The sequence below is a fragment of the Mandrillus leucophaeus genome, unplaced genomic scaffold (genome assembly GCF_000951045.1).
Source record: "Mandrillus leucophaeus isolate KB7577 unplaced genomic scaffold, Mleu.le_1.0 Scaffold856, whole genome shotgun sequence".
In the NCBI taxonomy this organism is placed as follows: Eukaryota; Metazoa; Chordata; class Mammalia; order Primates; family Cercopithecidae; genus Mandrillus; species Mandrillus leucophaeus.
Window position 1 is genome coordinate 453830 of NW_012109319.1, and position 19924 is coordinate 473753.

The 19924-nt window shown below is 37.1% G+C and overlaps 1 long non-coding RNA gene across 1 annotated transcript; it reads left to right on the top strand.

Annotated features, from left to right (window-relative positions):
* The first annotated feature begins 1876 nt into the window (after positions 1-1876).
* Positions 1877-19631, top strand: LOC105530934. The gene is made up of 3 exons (XR_001004716.1): positions 1877-3021; positions 5588-5723; positions 18696-19631. It is a non-coding gene; the product is annotated as an uncharacterized LOC105530934 (long non-coding RNA).
* Positions 19632-19924: the final 293 nt, after the last annotated feature.

Consider the following 19924-nt stretch of genomic DNA (forward strand, 5'->3'; position numbering starts at 1 on the left):
TTTTCAATATTTCTTTCTACCCCATAGTAATCCTCACCAACATCAACACACCATACTCATTTAAAAAACATTTTTGAGTCCTTTATCTAATCATATATATTCCTCATATCTATCTACTTCCTTCCATCATCATTTTTACTATAGTTTAGTGTATGTTTCTGCTAGGCAATTACAATAACTTTTTAACTGGTATTCCTTTGTCCACTCTTGCCATTTACATCTGTTCTTCCACGGCAGCCAGAGTGATTATTTCAAAACCTAAGGCATATCATGCCATTTCCTTGCTTAGTAACCTCCCAGCATAAAATCTCCCTGCTAGTTAATTGATAACCTATTTTAGGAACCATGTCTTCTTATCCCTTGTAAGTCTCTTTCTTTTATTATCGTGGGTATGAATTTTCAAACTTAAAAATAAACTTGATTTTCAAAAGGGACAAAATTGTGGTCAATGTGTAATTTGTACTGCAATACTCTCAAACGTTTTTTAAAAATGGAAATAAAGAGAATTTAAGACTATGATCACATCCAAAGTGTTGTCCAAAAGCTTTATTCAACACTCCTAATAAACCAGAGTACAAAGGCCAGTTCAGGATCCTTAACTGACAATCAGCTTATGTAATTTTTTCTCTAAAAGATTTCCATTTTACCATTGTACTTTTTTTATCTTTTAAGTTACATGTGAGCTAGATTTCATTCAAAGTGAAAGACGATTTAAAACTTTAAAATTTGTTTTTATTTCTTTAGTTGTTATGTTTCTTTAAACACCACCATGTGGTCATGGCTGACTAGGTTAGGCTGAATGAAAATAGTGTAGTGAAATATCATGAATTTTGCAGTCAGAAGACAGGTTCAAACCCAAAATACATTTATTAATTTTAGGAACTCAGGCAATTTAATTAAGCTTTGTGAGCCTCAGTTTCCACATTAACATATGATATGGGCATAGTAATAATAATGATGACTGCAAATAATTGTTGTGAGGATTTAATAATATAATACATGTAAATACAGAAAGCCCTACATGTTAAATGCCTTCTTCTTAGGTGAATCAGAATTAAAAACAATTGCTCTTTAAATTAAGGAAACTGTAGTATTTACCTTCTAGTTTTTCAGTTCCTTAATCATCTTTCCAATTTTTATGGTTGTTAAAAACAAGCACACAAGGTATGTAAAGTGGCTTTATTGAAATAAGCTATTCTTTCATTTTCATATCTTTGACAGGTCTACAAACTTGGAGTCCTTACTAGGATTTCTCTACACCTCTAATTTGGGAATTGAAAAAAAAAATCGCTAAAATGTACACATTTTATACACATACTTCAGGTGGCCTCACGTGTGGTATTATAAAATTTAAGAACTGGAATGGCCTTCAGAAACAATCTCTTTTACTAATAATTCTGCAAGCAACTAATACTTATTGGATGCTTAATGTGTCAAACATCATGCTAATGGCTTTACATGTAGTCCTTCATGTATTAACTACTCCAGTACTCTTGTATACATTATTTTTTATCTTCCTTGTATACATGAGGGAACTGACACTCAGAAAGGTGAAATAACTTGCTTAAATTCACATAGTAAATAGCAGTGCCGGATTCTGAAACCAAGTTGATTCACTAGCTTCAAAGCCCATAGATTTACCCACCACATTCTTATAAATCATTAATGAAAACACTCATTAGAAAATGGGCAGGAGATGGTCATATTCACTGGACACCGAGTCTGGCTCAAGGTGATGAGTGTGGGAAGGTGTGTGGGGAGGCTTTCTTCCTACTGCAAAGAAGCGAGTCTGAGGGCTGGCACCAACCAGCAACGACTCCGCTTCCACTTCCGGAGAGCCAGGGGAGACGATTCCGGTTCTCGGATCCCCCTTCTTGGTCACCTGCAAGTCCCGGCTCGCTCCACCTACAGAAAGAGAAGCCATCTCAGTATGATCTTTGTGAACATAGTCGACCTTTAATGACTTCTGAAAGGAATAGAGTTTCCTTGGTGCGCCTCAGAGAGAGTTGTGCCACGTGATGCGGAGAATTTTGCATGTATAACCGTACCAGGTTGTTGGTGTGGAGCAAAGGGAGAGCAGACATCCTCCGTGGAGTGTTTCAGTAGAAAGTGTCACAGCTAGGTCCATTCATCCAGAAGGCTCATCCCTGTGAGAAGTGTGTTCTGGTCATAAGGGACATTCTGTACCTGGCTGATCACCAAGGAACGCTGTCTGGCAAGAAATGGTACACTTGTGAGGCATGTGGGAAACAATTCTGGTTTAGTGCAAACGTGCACCAGGCACTAGAAGGAACACAATGGAATGGAGATGTGGACAACGCTTTCTCTGAGAAAGGCTGCAGATTTTAAGTGTCAGGAAGGCACTTCACCTGTGGGCAAGTTGGGAAGGATTTTCTTGGCAACTGTGCCTTCTCCAACACAGGCTACTCACAACTGGATTGAAGTCACACAGCAGCACCAAATGTAGGGAGGCCTTTCACAGCAGAAGAAGTCATTACAAGTGCAGTGAACCAGGAAAGCTTTCAGGTACAAATACAAACTAGCTCAACATCAGGGAATTCACAATGGAGAAAAGGCCTTAGGAGTGTGGCAAATGTGGGAAATTATTTAGCCAAAACTCCACTCTCATCTGTCACTGGATAATCATGCTGGAGAAAGACTTATGAGTATGTTGAATGTGGAGAATTTCTTTAGCCAAAGCTCTGGCTTCATTGAACACTAGAGAATTCACACTAGAGTTGGGCCTCATGTGTATGGTGAATATAGGATATCGTTTAGCCAGAGCTCCATCCTTAGTTAATCACAGAGAGTTCACACTGGAGCAAAGCCCTATGAATGTGTAAATATGGGAAATCCCTTCAACAAAGTCCTGGACTTATTCAACACTGGAGAATCCACGCTGGAGACAGGCTTCCGTATTCAGTATAACAACTCAGGGGGAAAACATCTGTGAATGTAAAGGAGGCATCAAATCCCATACATCTGAACATCCACAGCGGAGAAGTTCCCCAAAAATTCCAGGTAAGTGGGAAGCTTTAAGGAGCTACATTGTACTTTCTAACCTGTGCAGGACAGGACCCTTGCCAGATTTAGGTCACTGCCAGTTTCTGTGGCATAAACCATGTCACCTCTACCACCTGACAGGTTCCCCATAGTGTATATTAGTCACCTCAGTGTAACAAAAGAAAGCAGATGTTTCTGTTCTCTCATTCCCTGGAGAAAATCACGAATCGTCTGTGCCCTTAGGGGAATGTCATTCCTTCCTCTCTGACTAGTTAAGGCATGATCCTGACACAATCTTGTCTAAGAAGATTGATCTAGCCTGAGTATTACCGGCAATTTGCAAATCGTTTTTCCTTCTTCCAATTTTGGTCTAATTTGCTTTGCTGCCAAAGCCCACCCAGGAAAGAGTATTTCACTTTGTGATCCTAATTTGTGGCCTGAATGCCAGGATTTCTTTGTAGGCTCAGAGTTCGCCCTGAGGATGGGGAAGTTGTTGTGACATCCTGTAGGACTCTGGGGAGAAGGATGAATCCCTTTTTCTCGGGGATGTCACATAACTCCTAGCACCCCTAAGAAGACTCCAGGCACTGCAGAGGAACCATGTGCCTGGATGTCCAAAACTCAAGTTTCTGGTGTCACTTGTAAGAGGCCAGGCTGAAACCATAACTGGTGCAGAAACACTGAGTGTGATGAATGAGGTCTGGAGGAGACTGCATCAAGGTTGAGAATGGCATCACCTCTGCAGTGTCTCCATAGGTGTTTCAATGGCTGTGGCTATGAGCACGAGTGGGTGAACTCCATGCTGGTGTTTTTCCTGGAACTGACATCACTGTCAGAGCAAATAAGGTTTTGTTTACTCCTGTCATGACCTCAAGGCCATTGCTGCACAGTCAAGAAAATGAAAATAGAGAAATGAGAGATCTCATAGTCCAGCGATGTGGTTTTTGTCACCCTTCTAACATTTCTGTTGACTCATATAGAAATGATGTTTCCTCCCACTGATGCGGGCTGACTTTCCAAAGGCATGGTGGAGTCACTATAGGGTTGCAAAACCTTATGTTTTCCTTTAAAAAGTAGATCCAGACTTATAAGTCATTTTTAACTTCTATTGAAACATAATTGGCTTGCTATAAACTACACATATTTAAGGTGTATAGTTGAGTTGATTATCAGCCCGGCTGATACACCAAGACCTTCATCTCTATAAAAAAATTTAAGAATATTAGCTCCCCTTGGTGGAGCTTGCCCTTAGTGCCAGCTTCAGAGACTCGGATGGAGAATCCCTTGAGCCCAGGAGTTCAACACTGTAGTGAGCTATGATCACAGCCTTGCACTACAGCCTAGGCAACAGAGTGAGACACTGTCTCTTAAAAAAAAAAACAGAAAAGTGTACAATTTAGGTACTTTCCATGTACCGATAAACTCAGGAAACTGTCAAAATCATGCTAATGAACACATCCAAATATCCATTACTCCTGTACACCTTTCTAAAAATCGTTCCCTGCTCTCATTTGCCCTCCAGACAACCCTTGATTTACCTTTTTTCAAAATAAATTAGTTAATATTTTCTAGAATTTTATATTATTTTAATTGCAAAGTGTTTTTTATTATTCTTGTTTTCTTCATGTGGCATAATTATTTTAATATTCATTAATGTTGCTTATGTGAATAGTTCATTCTTTTCTTGTGGAGTCACATTCTGTTCTATGGATGTTGTCACTCCATTTATCTGTTAATGGACATTTAGGCTGTTTCTGGTTTTGGATTATTACAAATAAAATGGCATAGTTGAAGTATACAATTTGACATCTGAAACTCTTGAAACTGAAAGTTTCTTCCTACACTTGCAACATATAAAATTACTTTTACGAGGACATAGTCTACCTTTTGTAATGGACATTTTGTATGTAGACACAAATGGAGAGGGATGTATTATGAAACTCTAGAATCCCTTCCCCAATCTTCCATCATTATACCATTTCATAGTCATTCTTGTTTCATCAGCCTCTGCCACATTGCTAGGTGATTTTACTTACAATTCCAGACATCATGTCATTTAATGCATAATTTTTTCAGGATGCACTTCTATAATGTAAGTGTTCTTCCATAGCTCTAATAACTCTCATACAAAATAAAAATATTTTAAAATATTAAAAATGGATAAGCAAATGATTTGATAACCAAATAAAAATACTATAAGTGAGCACTAAGTATATGAAAAATATTCAACCTTACTAACAATCAAGATACACGCATTTAAATAAAAACAACTATTTAATGTTTTTCTTGCCCACATTTGGCAAAGATGTAAGTGAGTGACAGTATTTGATAGTTAGAAGGGATATGGTCACCTTCAAATTAATTGGTGGGAGTATACATTGGAATCTCGTTTCTGCTTTTTTCTTTTTGATTTTGGAGTCAGGGTCTCACTCTGTTGCCCTGGCTGGAGTGCAGAGGTGTGATCACAGCTCACTGCAGCCGCGAACTCCTGGGCTCAAGCAGATATCCTGTCTCAGCTTCCCAAGTAGCTGGAACTAGAGGTGCACAGTAACATACCCAGTTAATTTTTAAATTTATTTTGTAGAGACAGAGTCTCACTATGTTGCCCGTGCCTGGTCTCTAACTCTAAGCCTCAGGACCATCCTCTCACCTCAGCTTCCCAAAGCACTGAGATTACAAGCATGAGCCACTGCATCCAGTGATTATCACATTTTTGGAAGGTAATTTGGCATATCCTCATAACTCAGAAATTTTACTTTTAGGAATTTAACCTAAGGACATAACTAGAAAACTTCAAAAAAGTGTCACAAATGCAAAAATCTACATGTCCAAAAACAGATATTGATAAATTAACTTATGAAATTTTGGCATATTGGAATAGATATGGAATACAGTTTTGTCATTTAAAATAATACTATTAATAGGATAACAAATACATTTTAATTTATGTGCTAAATTTTATAATAATAATAACTTCACTTGTCATGGACAAAAATAATAAAATTAGCAAAATATGTATGGTTTATTATGGATCACAATAATTATTATATAAATACAACTAAGATCAACTTATTTATATATTTAAATGTGAGCCTTTTGTTTCATATGGTTAGCAAAGTCATGAATATTTTGGCAATATTCTGTGAATCCCAATAAACATTTAGTCATTTATGTTTTCCGTGTAGACTACATAATTATATTGTTTTCTATTTTTTAATCGACACATGGATACAATTTGATGTTTTGATACATGTAGATGTTGTATAATAATCAAATTAGGGTAGCTAGCATATTCATCGCCTCATGCATTTTTCATTTCTTTGTAGTGAGAACATTCCAAAACTTCTCTTCAAGGTATTTTATAATATACAATACCTCACTGTTAACTATCTTCACCCTATTATGCAAAAGCACACCAGAACCTTTTCTATCTTCTTGGAACTCTGTATCTGTTGACCAACTTCTCCCCATCCTCCCAATCTCTCATTTTCTCCCCAGTGTCGGTAACCACTGCTCTACTCTCTACTTCTATAAGATCAACTTTTTGTTTTTTTAGATTCGATTTCAAAATGTTAACTTTAAAAAGCAAGTTATTCCACCAGATATTTTCTTTGTATGGCTTACTCAAATCTAGAATTGTTTTGTCTACTTCACTTTAAAGGCTGGAAATTATATCAAAAAAGAGGTTAGTTTAGCATGAGAAATTCTTATTGAACCCATGCTGGCTCCTAGTGGTAACCACCTTGCCTTACTAAGAGCTCAAAAATAATTGGTTCAATATTTAAGCATAGAATTGTGCTGCAGATGGATATCAACGTCACCTCAGTACAATTTCTGGAATTTATATATGATAACCTCTTCCCTAGCCCCACTCCCCCTAACCATCTTGACCTGTCTTTTGAAAACATAGCCATTTGTAAATTTCTGGTCTCTGGTACCCATCACATTCTCCTCCAAGTTTGTTCACAGCAGCTCTTTAATCACAAAAGAAAATGCTTAGACACTGAAGAATGTCATTTGTTGGGATTAATAATTATTACTCATTCTAAAAGTATCCAGGTCATCTTTTTCATTCTTCTGAACCCCTTGTGATTTCAGACCACTCTTGCTTTGTTCTTTCTAGTTCAAATAGTGTTCTCCTGGGTAAAGAAGATTATAAACAAAATAGCACTGAGAAACAGAGGGTTCATCTGATTAGGTGTGCCAAGTTTAGCATGCCCTGCTTGCTTTTGGTTACCTGCTTTTTTTCTTCTTTTTCTTTTTTTTTTTTTTTTCCATGAAACTGAAGGCCACAGTAAGTGAAGGCTGCACCACTAAACACTGAAACTTAACCTTCATTAGCTGCATAATAAATTGAACATTTATAAATCACCATGGTAATGGTCACTTCAGTTGTTTTTCAGGAATGTGGGGCAGCTCCTGACCAGTTCAAACTGGTTGACTCTTCAGCTGGGCCTGTGTAAATGCCGGAGAGCATTTTGACATCAGAGGACCAAAAATTCCACCCTCAGATCATAATACCATCATTTTCTGCAAATATGTCCTATGAAATGCCATAAATCCCAACTATGTTTGCATAGATCACTGATTGCTTCATTTTTCCCCCACTGGCAATCACCTTTTCTCATGTCTTTGATGACCCCTCTTGTATAACCCATAAATATCCCTAAGCCTTATCTTCAGGGAGGTGGAGTTGGGACCTGTTCTTCCACCTCCTCACTGGCTACCTCATGAATAGTCCTTCTCTTTTTCAAAACCCATTATCTCAGTGATTGACTTGCTGCAATTGGGCAGGAAGAACCTGGTTGATGATCATTGTAGAAGCTGTAGATACTCGATTATTCACTCTCATCTGTTGCATCAGCTATTCTGTCTCCTCTCCACCTTCATGTAGACATAGATATAGATATCTTGTTTAATATATTTTAAAGAGCATTTTTATTACTCTCCCCATGATGTAGAAATATGAGTTCATGGAAGCCTTCACCTTCATAAACTCTTCTTCAAATCTTATGCATTTCTTTTCATTCTTCTACCAATCTCCAAGTAGCTGGGTCTTTCTTATTCCCTTCTCAACTCCAGTGTTGCTTCCTTAGAAGCCTCCTTTCACAGCTCATCTCATGGAATCCTTCCTTCTCCCCCATTCATATCACTCTACCCCAATCATGTGTTGTTAGTTTTGTTTCACTTATCACTACCTGCAATAATTACTTTTTCTACCTCCTTCAACTGGAAAGTGAGCACGATGAAGATGAAAATAGTACTGTTCCCTTAGGGCCTGTTACTGACCCAGTCACATACTAGATATCAAATACATATCTGTTGAACACAGCGCTGATATTCCAAGCATTAACTGGTACAGCACAGGCAATAAATAATCAGAAGAGATGCCAGCTATCAACAATAGGAGCTGCCCTACTGGTGTGGGTAGACTGCATCGTAGCCTTAGTCAAATAATAAGTAAATTTAAGCATATCTCATCTACCACCTGACCAGGAATTATTCCTGTTTTCCCTGTTTGCTTCTTTAGAACATCTTTCAAATTCCTGTTTATAATATTGAACATTTTATTTGGGAAGTAGAACTTTATTGTAAGTCTCACAAATATTTTCATAGATATTTATATTGATCTGTAGTCATGATATAGCTCTCATACTTTCTGTGAACTTTCCATAATCTCAGGTTGGAAAGGCTAATAATAATCCCAGCATTTCCCTCTTTATTCAATAGGCATACTGAGATGTCAAAATTATTTTACAAATCAGTTCTTTTTGGATTAAAATTCAACACAGAGTCATACCTTTGTTGCCTCATCTATCTTCAGACACTCAAAATGGACAATGTAAATCAGATATTTTTCACATGTTTTGTTCTTTCAGTAGGAAATAAAAAAAATATACCACCCTTATCAGATAAAGCTTTCACTCTGTGCCACATGTCACTCACTCACTCTACTCACATTCACCAGATAATAAATTGTTTAAAGTCAAGACTTATTTCTTCTCATGTTTCTTTTAATTCCTGCCACCCAGCACCAGACCTTGACTATAAGTGGGATCATTATGTTTAAGTTGAACTAAATTGAGTGTACTGATTTATCCAAGCTAGACTTTTATAGGTACTACAGATAAATAATAATTTCATATTTCTCTTGATCCTTTTGTGTTGACCCACTTTCTCCTTTAGATTTTTGTCTTTCATTTGTGCATATGCTTTCAACTTCCTTGTGCCCACATTCAGATACGTTTATTTAATATAATGGATAGACTTATCCTGCCATATTCCAGTTCTGACTGCCATCTCACTAACTCATTAAACATAATGTTGAGATCATGTTTATCTACTTATGGTTCGATCTACATTTCATTTTACTCATCACTGACACTCATATTGTGTAATCAGTTTTCTTTTGCTTTCATTTAAGAGTTACAAGAAAACCCTTCCAAAGCATCTGGGTTTAAATTTTATCTAGTTATTTCCCCTTTCCTCTAAACATTTTGCTGAAGTCAAGTCTCTCAAAATGAGTCCTATTTTTGCAGGAACTCACTGAGATCAACTAAGATTTGATGATCTTTCTAATACTGTGCTATAAACTTCACATACATCTTAACATTTAACCGTCATGAGAACATTCTATAAAAAACATTATTGCTTATTCTTAAGTTGTATACAACTGATTTGAAAAGGATTAAGAAATTCACTGCTGGTTACAAGTGGTAAGCTGATATCTGTGTTTCCTGCTTTATTTAGGAAGAGCTTTCCTTCCCATTCTTCATTTTAAAACTCAGTGCAGAAAGTCTTGTTACTTAGCACCACCTAAACATATAGTTACATTAAGTCCAAGATCTTATTCCTAGTATAAAAATTATAAAATTTGCTTAAATATTGCAAATATTTCTTCTAGAAATATTATTCATTCCACCACAAATCAGAAAATGATAGTAATGGATAATGAGCCTAAGAAAATTTGGCAGATTCTCAAACGTATAGCAGAATAATACTGTGACAAGGCATAGGGTGGCATCAAGTTGGTCAGATCTCACATATACTTACAGAATGAAGTTGGAACAATTTACCAAATATCTGTAAGCTTCAGTTTCTTCTTCTGTAGATTAGAAGAAGAAACCTCATTGCAACATTTTAGGAAATAAATGAGATAATGCGTATAAACCTCTAGGTATAATACTTGTTGCAGAGTAAGCCTTTAAAAAATGCTAACTATCATCACCGTCATCATCACCATTATCATTATTTTGAAGACTCTAGACTAATAATATACATCTGTTTAATTATATCAAGCCACAGTAACCCTGAACATCATAATACATACCTCTTCCTAGACTAATGTGAGATTTCTGGGTAACTTTCAGTACCTATAAATCTTGTTATTTTTCTCTTCACAAAGATAGCTATGTTCAGTAAAAATGTACTCCCTGGGAATACTTGATCTAGCCCCTAAGTATAACCCAATCAATAACAACTGTGTGACATAGGAGAGACACTTAATTGTTTTAATCTACTTATCTATAAAATAAAGGGATCGAAACAGACCACAAAAAGCAAAGTCTTTATCCAAACTAAAGTTCTGAGATTTCTTCTTGCGCAGCTCTGTCTTGTGGTAAATAATTAACATCAATGGTAGCAAAGAATAAATTATTCTCTAGTTCTAGTTTGCTAAGTTGATGTCTAGCTCTCTGAGAATATTACACCATTTTAACTCCAAAAATAACAAGACACAGTAGCTCTACTGTCTAGTGGAAATTAATAAGCTAATGACCTGAAACAAAATCAATGTAATGCCAAATAGACATACTATAATAATGCATTCTTGAAATAAGTGTAGTCATCTGTGACTGTCTGTTGCCTCATTAATCCTGACAAAATCCCTACAAAGTATTTAAATAGTTTGTAGCGGAAACATTTTTGTTTTAGTAGGAGAAAGAAAAACCTTATACCAAACAAGAAATTTGCATATTTTGCCTAAAATTACCCACAAGATTGAGGAACAATCTAGAAGAAACTGGATCTGTGAACTTCCAGCTGAGTGTCTGTAAGGAGGATGAGAAATAGTGAGATACGCAGATGGAGAATAAGGAAGGAGATGTTTTCTTCTTTCCTTTATTCGTATCTGAACTGCCTACGAAAAACAGATGAGGCCAATTCCCAAAGTGTCTTTTCTTTAAAAGAAGTTTTGTAATAGTGCTGTATTCTCTCCACAGAGTGAAACTGTGCAAAAACTGAATTTTCGTTCACAGTGGGTCTCCGGGAACATACCTGGTCTTATCTCACTGTCAAGTCAATCACTTTCTATTATTACCGTTACTTAGAGCTTCCCCTCCTGGACAGTTTCTGTGCTTCTGAGCAGAGGAAGACCTTGATTTTTGGGCGAGACACTGAGATGCCTATTCTTGGGAAAGTATGCTAACGTTTTCTTTCTTCCTTCCTTTCTTCCCTCCGCGTCTCTTTCTCCGTCTCTCTCCTTCTTCCTCTCCTGATACTGGTCTTGGTCTCTACCTCTTTCTCTCTCTCTTTCTCCCCTACTCTTTGTAAAACAGACTATTGCCTCTAATTCCATAAGATACTTAGGTTACTTGCACGGTTACAGATAAAACTCATAAGGATTATCATCAGTAGGAATTTTTCTAACAATAACTTGTGCAGTTACTCATACAGTGTATTATATGCTCCCACCGTTGCAGATTCAAAAAGTTGACAGAAATCAGGGAAATTTAATTCCAGAGCAGAGTGCCAGTGATCCAGGATAGTTACACAAAAGTAAGTTTAAAAAGACAATTTCAGTGTCAGGATTCAATTGAAAAGGCTGATAACCAGTTGTCTTGATATGTCCAGATATATTTAAAAACAAAATTCTAAAATTTTTTTTTGTTTTTAAAAGAAGGAGTGTTCTAACTCTCAGAACCAAAAATATATTCACTGATTAAAGTTTTGTTGACCTTAGTTCATAAAGGATATTAAATTTAAAAAATCCTAAGAATTTATGAAACATGGAAAAAAAAAAAAAAAACCATGTTAAGAGCCTCCTCCAAGTCTAGGCAATGGGCTTCTGAAAGTTGTCTTCTCTTGACACCAGGTACTGAGGAATAGGACCTGTTTTGACACCAGCTAAAAAGACACTCAAATCACTAATGACCCATGAGCAACATATTCCCGTTCACGACTCTACATCATTTCTCCACAGAGGACTTCGGTTGTTCACTCGAGTGCTCTGAGGTTTAGGTCAGTTTTGCTAGGACCCTCCAGAGGGTCTCCTGTCTGATAAGACTGCCTATTTGAATAATCACAGAATGAAGAAACTTATTCTCCCCACTATGCATGGGAGGGTCCAAACAGTATGTGGAATCTTTTAAGTGCAGAAAACTTGCATTTCCTTCTCCCCATCATAATGTGAAATTAGGAAAAGCTAATCTGACAACTCGTTCATGACCAGGAGGGTTAAATTGCCAAAAAGTAAAAGGAGTCTGTCCTAAAGAATTTTCTAGGACTGATATGATTTGACTGTGTCCCCACCCAAATATAATCTTGAATTGCAGTTCCTATAGTTCCCACGCATTGTGAGAGGGACCCAGTGGGATATAATTGAATCATGGGGGCGGTTTCCCCCATACTGTTCTCGTGGTAGTGAATAAGTCTCAGGAGATCTGATGATTTCATAAGGGGTTTCCCTTTTCTCTTGGCTCTCATTCTCTCTTTTCTGCCGCCACATAAGACATGCCTTTTGCCTTCTGCCATGATTGCGAGGCTTCCCCAGCCACGTGGAACTGTGAGCCCATTAAACCTCTTTTTCTGTATAAATTACCCCGTCTTAGGTATGTCTTTATCAACAGCATGAAAACAGACTAATACAAGGACACTACCCAAAAGTTCAGAAAGAATAAATACATTGCAAAGATGAAACTGCTCAATCAAGTGGAAAGAGGTTTCCTTGCCCAAATTTAAAAGCCAAATGTATAAGCTGACATCCAGTGTTATACACAACATATTTGCTTTCATTATTATGAAAAGTATGACAAACGCAAAAATGGAAAATGCAGATATGAGTGGGTGATTGTCACCAGAAGTCTCACTGACGTTCTTTCCCTTGATTCTGTCCTGTCAAGTCAATTCTCGTGATTAGCATCATGATGGAACACTCTACTCCCTTTCTGTTCTCAGGAGGGACGCCTGAATTTCTTTGTTTCTTCCCAACATCCTAGATCCTATAACAATAAAACAGGCAAAATACAGTTGCTGTGGTTCCATTGCCCCTGACTACAATTCATTCTCCGAGTTAAACCAAGATAATCTTTCAAACACCCAAAACATAGGGGTCTCTCTAGGTTTTAAAGCCATTCAGTGACTTCCCATTGTCTGAGAGTAAAATATGAAGTCCATTTTATGGCTTAAAATGTTCGTAGTGGTGTGCCTCCTTCCTTCTTCTCCAGCCTCATCTTCTGCCATTTCCTCATCCCTCATCAGCATCCCATGTTCTAGCCTTTCTTTTAATTGTTCAGATACACAGCATTCTCCCTTTCTCCTGGACACTAGAATCTTCAGCTCCCTCTGTTTGCACTACCCCTTCTTCCCTTCTCCTAACTTCTGTTCTACCCATAAACATTTTTCAGACTTCAGGAGAAACAGCACTTCCTACAGGAGACTTGCCTCTTCCCCCTCACCATGTTAAGTCCCTCTGACATGGGCTGCCATATATCTGCCTGTGACCAAATTATTGTCTGCACCCCCAATGAGGCTACAAGCTCCATGGAGGTAAGATTATTTGTTTTATTTACTGCATGTACTCATGCCCTAGCACAGGACATATCTGTGGCGGCCAAAAAACATTTGTTGAATAAATTGTACAAATTATATGAGCACAACATGTTAAGTAGAAGTTACTTTAGAGTAGTTGTTTATGACTGATACCACCCAATATTGGAACACATGTGTAGAAATGCCTCAAAAGTTCTTCTTCCTCAGTCTTCAGGTCCACCTGTAAGTGATGAATTTCTTTTCCTCTTTCTCTGTGTCACAGATTACCACCACGTGACCATTTGGCAACTGAATAAGTTTGACCATTAGATTCTTCTCCCATTACTGAACTGAATGGCCTTTCTGTTCTTGCCGTTTGCAGGAATGTGTGATGTTTTGTTAAGTACATATCACAAGACTGGCTCAATCCTTAATGCATCCATCTGTCAGTTTCCCCAATACAGTTTTGTCAAAAAACAGAATTCCGTTTCCAGATTGGAAAATCTATGTGTTGTGGGCTGAATTGTGTGTCCCCCCACAAATCCTTACATTGAAGCCCTACAGCCTAATACCTGAGAATGTGGCTGTATTTGAAATTAGAGCCCTTAAAGAGGTGAATAAGTTAAAATAAGGCCACGTGGACTGTAATCCAATCTGGCTAGTGACTTTATAAGAAGAGGAAATTCGCACACACACATGAACACACATTCACAGAGAAAAAGCCTTGTGAGGACACAGCGAGAAAGTGACCATCTGAAAGCCAACGAGAGAGACCTGAAGAAACCAAACCTGCCAACACCTTGATCTTGGACTTCCAGCCTCAGGAATTGTGAGAAAATAAATTTCTGTTGTTTAAGTCACCAAGTCTATGGTATTTTGTTATAGCAGCCCTAGGAAACTAATACACCAAGAAAAGTTACAAATATCTCACCATATTCTGGAGTCGAAAATCTATCTGTGTCATCGTTCTTTCTCCATTTTCAACTAAGCATCTCTTAATCCAGAAATAAATATGAATATTAAGGAAGAAACTTAATAAGAATATTTCATTGATCACCAAATTTGTGCCAGGCATTGTACTGGGTGCTTCAAGGAATGTCAATTTGTTCCCCTTTTGACAGCTCAGGAAACAGGATCACAGTGGTTATATAATCACCCAAAGATCATACAATTAGCAAAGAGGATGAGACAGCATTTGAATATAGATCTAAGAGAATTCAGTGGAGTAGACAAAGCAAAGGCTTTGGAGCCATGTGACTTGGATGCGTACCCAAGTTTGTTGCTAAATTCTGGTATCAGTCACTTGTCTTGCATGAGGCTCATTTTCTTCATCAGTAAAATGAGGATAATACTACTTAACCTTGCAGGGTTAGCAAAAAAACTAAATGAAATATCTTATAAAAGAACAGAAACACAGTAGCTATTTAAAAATAGTCAGCTCCTCTATTGTAGCTTGTGGTAGCAGAGCTAAGACAAGCCCCCAGACCCCATTACTAGCAGTAACTGTCTTACGCCAGCAGTGTTTTTTTGTTGTTGTTCGTTTGTCTGTTTCAACAAAGAAAAAGCTGATTTTTGTATTGATTTATATGTGATTATTTTAAAATTCAGTAAACATGTCTATCAGGTGAGTGACTGGCCTGCCTAATCTGAGCCTGGGCCTGTGAGTGAGTACTTCTTGGAATGTCTGTGCTCACCACTGTGCATGGGATGAAGGAAAAATGAATTTAAGACTAGCCTGGCCTAACAGGTCAGAACTGAGCTGACAGACACTAGGGTATGGGAAAATATATGTTTGCTCATGAGTGCTGATTTCAGTCTATTTTCAACTTCTATTTCTTAAATAAATCACCATTCAGACAGGGCTAAATGTATTGCTCAGATACAGTTATCTCAACATTAAGAGTTTAATTTTCAAAAAAGAAGTAATAGGAGTCAGTCACACCTTGAGTCAAAGCCTCCTCCTTCATTTTCTAGATAAGTGACCTTGACCAGATTCCCCAAACTCCTTAAACATGTTTTTCTCATCTGTAAAATGACCACAATAATAACTACCTCACAGCTTGGTTGTGAATAATAAATGCAATTATATATGTATACTGGTTAATGATAATAGCATTTATGTAACATTTGCTATGTGCCAGTCACCAGTCTAAGCACTTGACCTGTATCTAACTTAGTACAGTCTTCACAACAACTTTATGAAATAGGCGCTGTTATTATCCTCATTTTACTGATGAGGAAGCTGAGATTCAGAGAAATTAAGTAACTAACTATCCAAAGGTCGCAGAGCTAGTAGATGGTAGAGCTGGATTCAAGCCCAAGCAGTCTGATTGCAGAGGCTGTGCGTGTAGACAATAAGAGATGCCTGCTTCTGAGTAAATATTCAACAATCAACACTTCTAATTGTGTTAAAGGAATAATCACCTCTCTTAACTTGGCATCAGAGTGTTGCATTTGTTTTTATTTTAAGAGAACTTTGTTTGAAAAACTAAATCAAATACAGCTCTCTACATGCTAGGAAGCCATGTGTCATTTCAAACATACCCACTCTCCATGCCTTCAGGCCTTTGACGTTTGATACTCCCTCCTCTAAGTATCTTTGCCCTCCCACTTTCTTCAACTGTTTTCTTATGCAGCTATCAGATCTCTACCATGGAAACACCAATCACAGGATCATAAGGAGCTTACTGTCTCTGGGTGTCTTCAAAGAGGACTGTGTCTTTTTCTCTGGATCCCTTCCAGCTGATGCAGCACAGCGCCACCCAAAGTACATGCGCAATACACGCTGACCAAAGAGAAGTAGAGATAAATATGAGATATGTGTTCAAGAGAAGATGGAAAATTTTAATAGGATGGTGAGATTTCCCATAGGTTGTGATTATCTTTTTATATAACAGAAATATATTGATAATGGGTTTTTGGAGAAGAATGTTCTCATATTTTACATTAAAATTCCATTTTGAATTTAAAATATCTATGGAACATTATATGTGGTATATTATAAAACCAGAAAAGGGCTGCTTACCCAGTCAACATCTCCCGAATCTTCTGATTTTTATATGTATTTCTCAGCTTCTATGTTCAGGACATTATTTACTCTCACTTACATTAGCTATGTATTTCTGTCATCACAGTGATTTGTGTTATAAAAAACATAATTCTTAGCAAAAAAGAAGTTAAATTTGAGATAAACCATCATCCATATAATTTTGCAAAAACATTCTTATTTATAGGCTATACATGTGAGTGTCCCTTATCCAAAATGCTTAGGACTAGAAGTATTTTCAGATTTCAGAATTTTGGGGGGATTTCGTAGTATTTGCATATACATAGTGAGATATCTTGGGGCTGGGACCTAAGTCTAACCACAAAATTTATTTGTTTCATATACATATTATACATATAGCCTGAAAATAATCTTATGTGTTTTAATAATTTTGTACACGAAACCAACTTTGTATTAAGTACTTACATGTGGAATTTTCCACTCGTCATGTTTCAGATTTTTGGAGCACTTTTTAATAAAATCTTTCATTTAAAAAAGATTATTGCTTAGGAGTGGGGACCAGGGAGGCAGTGTATAATGACACTATCTTTATTTTGTTAGATAAGTGATTTATGTCTATTTGCAGACTTTATGGCAATAAATGATCTAGTAGGTTAGCCAATTTGGTTGGCCTGACTGCTATCTACCAAAAAGATTTAATTTGCTCAGTGTTCTACATGATTTGGTCATCAGGGACATTTGGGAGGATTTTTTCTTTTGGGAGATATATTAGGTTAGGCTGTGACAGCAAATAGAAGCAAACATGCAAAGGCCCAACAGATTAGAAGTTTATATCTTGCTTACATCGCAGTCCAGGAAGGCTCAGATTTTGGAGCACTTTGGATTTCAGATTTTTAGATTAGGGATAATAAACCTGTGACTGACACATGGCTTCCTGGCATGTAAAGAAGGGCCACAAGAAAGACACGGGGCATGGGACACCTCAGATGTGATGCCCAGGAGTTTAGATATTTTAAGGATTTTAAATATGAGAATATGTAAACATGATCAGATCAGTTTTAGAAATTTTCCTAGGAGAAGTGCAGAAGCTAAATTGGATGTAAGAAATGTGGAGCAATTAAATGAAATAAGCCAGGTACAGAAAAATAAATATTGCATGTTCTCAGTCATATGTGAAAGCTAAAAAACACAAAACCTTATAGAAGTAGAGAGTACAATTGTGGCTATCAGATGCTGGGAAGGGTAAGGTGAGGTGTGTATAGGGAGAGGTTGGTTAATGGATATGAAGAAACAGCTAGAGTAGAGGATAAGTTCTAGTGTTTTCTAGAACACATGTAGGGTGAATATGGTTAACAATAGTTTAGTGTATAGGTTCTAAAAGCTAGAAGAGAGGATTTTGAATGTATACAACACAAGCAATCCTGATTTTATCACTATACATTGTATACATGCATTGATATATCACTCTGTACATATATATCACTTTGTATATATAGATCACATAAATATGTACAGTTATTACATATCAACTAAAAAGGGAAAACATCCTTCCTTACAGAGATCACGGTTTGGTAAACAGTTTAATTCACTGTAATAAAGCATCTCACAATGAAAAAAAAGCGGGGGGAGGGGAATTTGGAGACAATGAGAAGCTAACTGCTGTTGCTATCATAGGAGAAAATATGAATCTGGACAGTGGCAGTGGAAATTGAGAGGAGGGAAAGGGATGAAGGGGTACTAACTTTTCTCTAGACCTCAGTCCTTGCTATCTACTAAAAAAACCTATTCCTCACACTTTTCTCTATCTCACATTTATTATTCATAAATATTTCAGAAGTAATATGTTGGGACTACTATTAATGTAACATTACTTTGTGGCAAGCTCTGTAATAGTTTTTAATATGTTTTACCTATTTTAATTTTCACCATTTTTTTTTAGAAAAGCTTACTTTATAATAAGGAATCTGAGACCCAGAGTTGAAGCAAATTGCCCAAGGTTACACAGCTGGTCAGTAGCAGACACAAGATCCAAACTCAGTTTGTCTGAATCCAATGCTGATGCCCTTGTGCCTCACTCACCCACTGCCAAACTTCTTCCTGTTCTTCCACTTGTCACTATCCTTGACTCGTTGCACTTTGACCTCAATCAATCTTCTTGTCTTTTCTTAAAAGAAAAACATATTTGCTATCTAATCTTTTCAACTACTATCCAGTCCATTTCTCTTTCCATGTAACCTTGGTCTCCAGTCCATGACAATATCTGTCTTCTCACAGGTCATTTTCTGCTTTAATTCCAGCTGTTCAGTTTTTGCGCCTTCTAAATTTACTCACACTAAATATTGTCCTGAAAAATTCAAAATATTTCTCCATCCTTTATTCCTTGGTGCTCACCTGAGTACTTTGCATTATTAACTACTTCTTTCTTCTTGAAACTACTTCTCCCACAAAAACTGCAAACCGGTGTTCTCCCAACATGTTCCCATGTTACCGCAGCAGTTCCTTTTCTGTCTTTTTTGCCAGTTCCTTCATCAGAAACTTCTATGTTCTGTGCATGCCATTAGAGGAGCTGAAGTTTTGTTCGGTTCCTTGTTTTCTTTTTGTCTTCCACTATTATTTCCTTTCAATATGACCCCTCAGTTTACTCTTCATATTACAATTTTAATTATCATCCTTAAACATCCATCTTCCTGTCTTACTTTCTCAACATTTTGTCAAGACCTAATTTCAAATTAATGTTAAAGACATTTGCTTAGCAGCTTACCAACAACACGACAAGACACATTTTACACAGTCTCCTCATACACTCCTTCCCTGCCCAGCCAGCCACCTTTCTCAGTGTCTCCCTTGGAAACAGGCAAAAAAGATATAAAAATGATTTATTCTGCTGTTAGTCTCAATCTTTTGCTCAACTCCCATTTCCCCCAAGTATTTAGAATTTTTTTTTTCTTTAAGAAAATAAATGCCAGCTGGGCACAGTGGCACATGCCTGTAATCTCAGCACTTTTGGGGAGTCCAGGGTAGGAGGATCTCTTGAGCCCTGGAGATTTAGGTTGCAGAGAGCTGAGATTGTGCCACTGCATTCTAGCCAGGGAGACAAAGCAAGATCTTGTCTCAAGATTAAAAAAAGAAAAAAAGAGAAAAAAAAAGGTCAACCAATTACGTTTACAG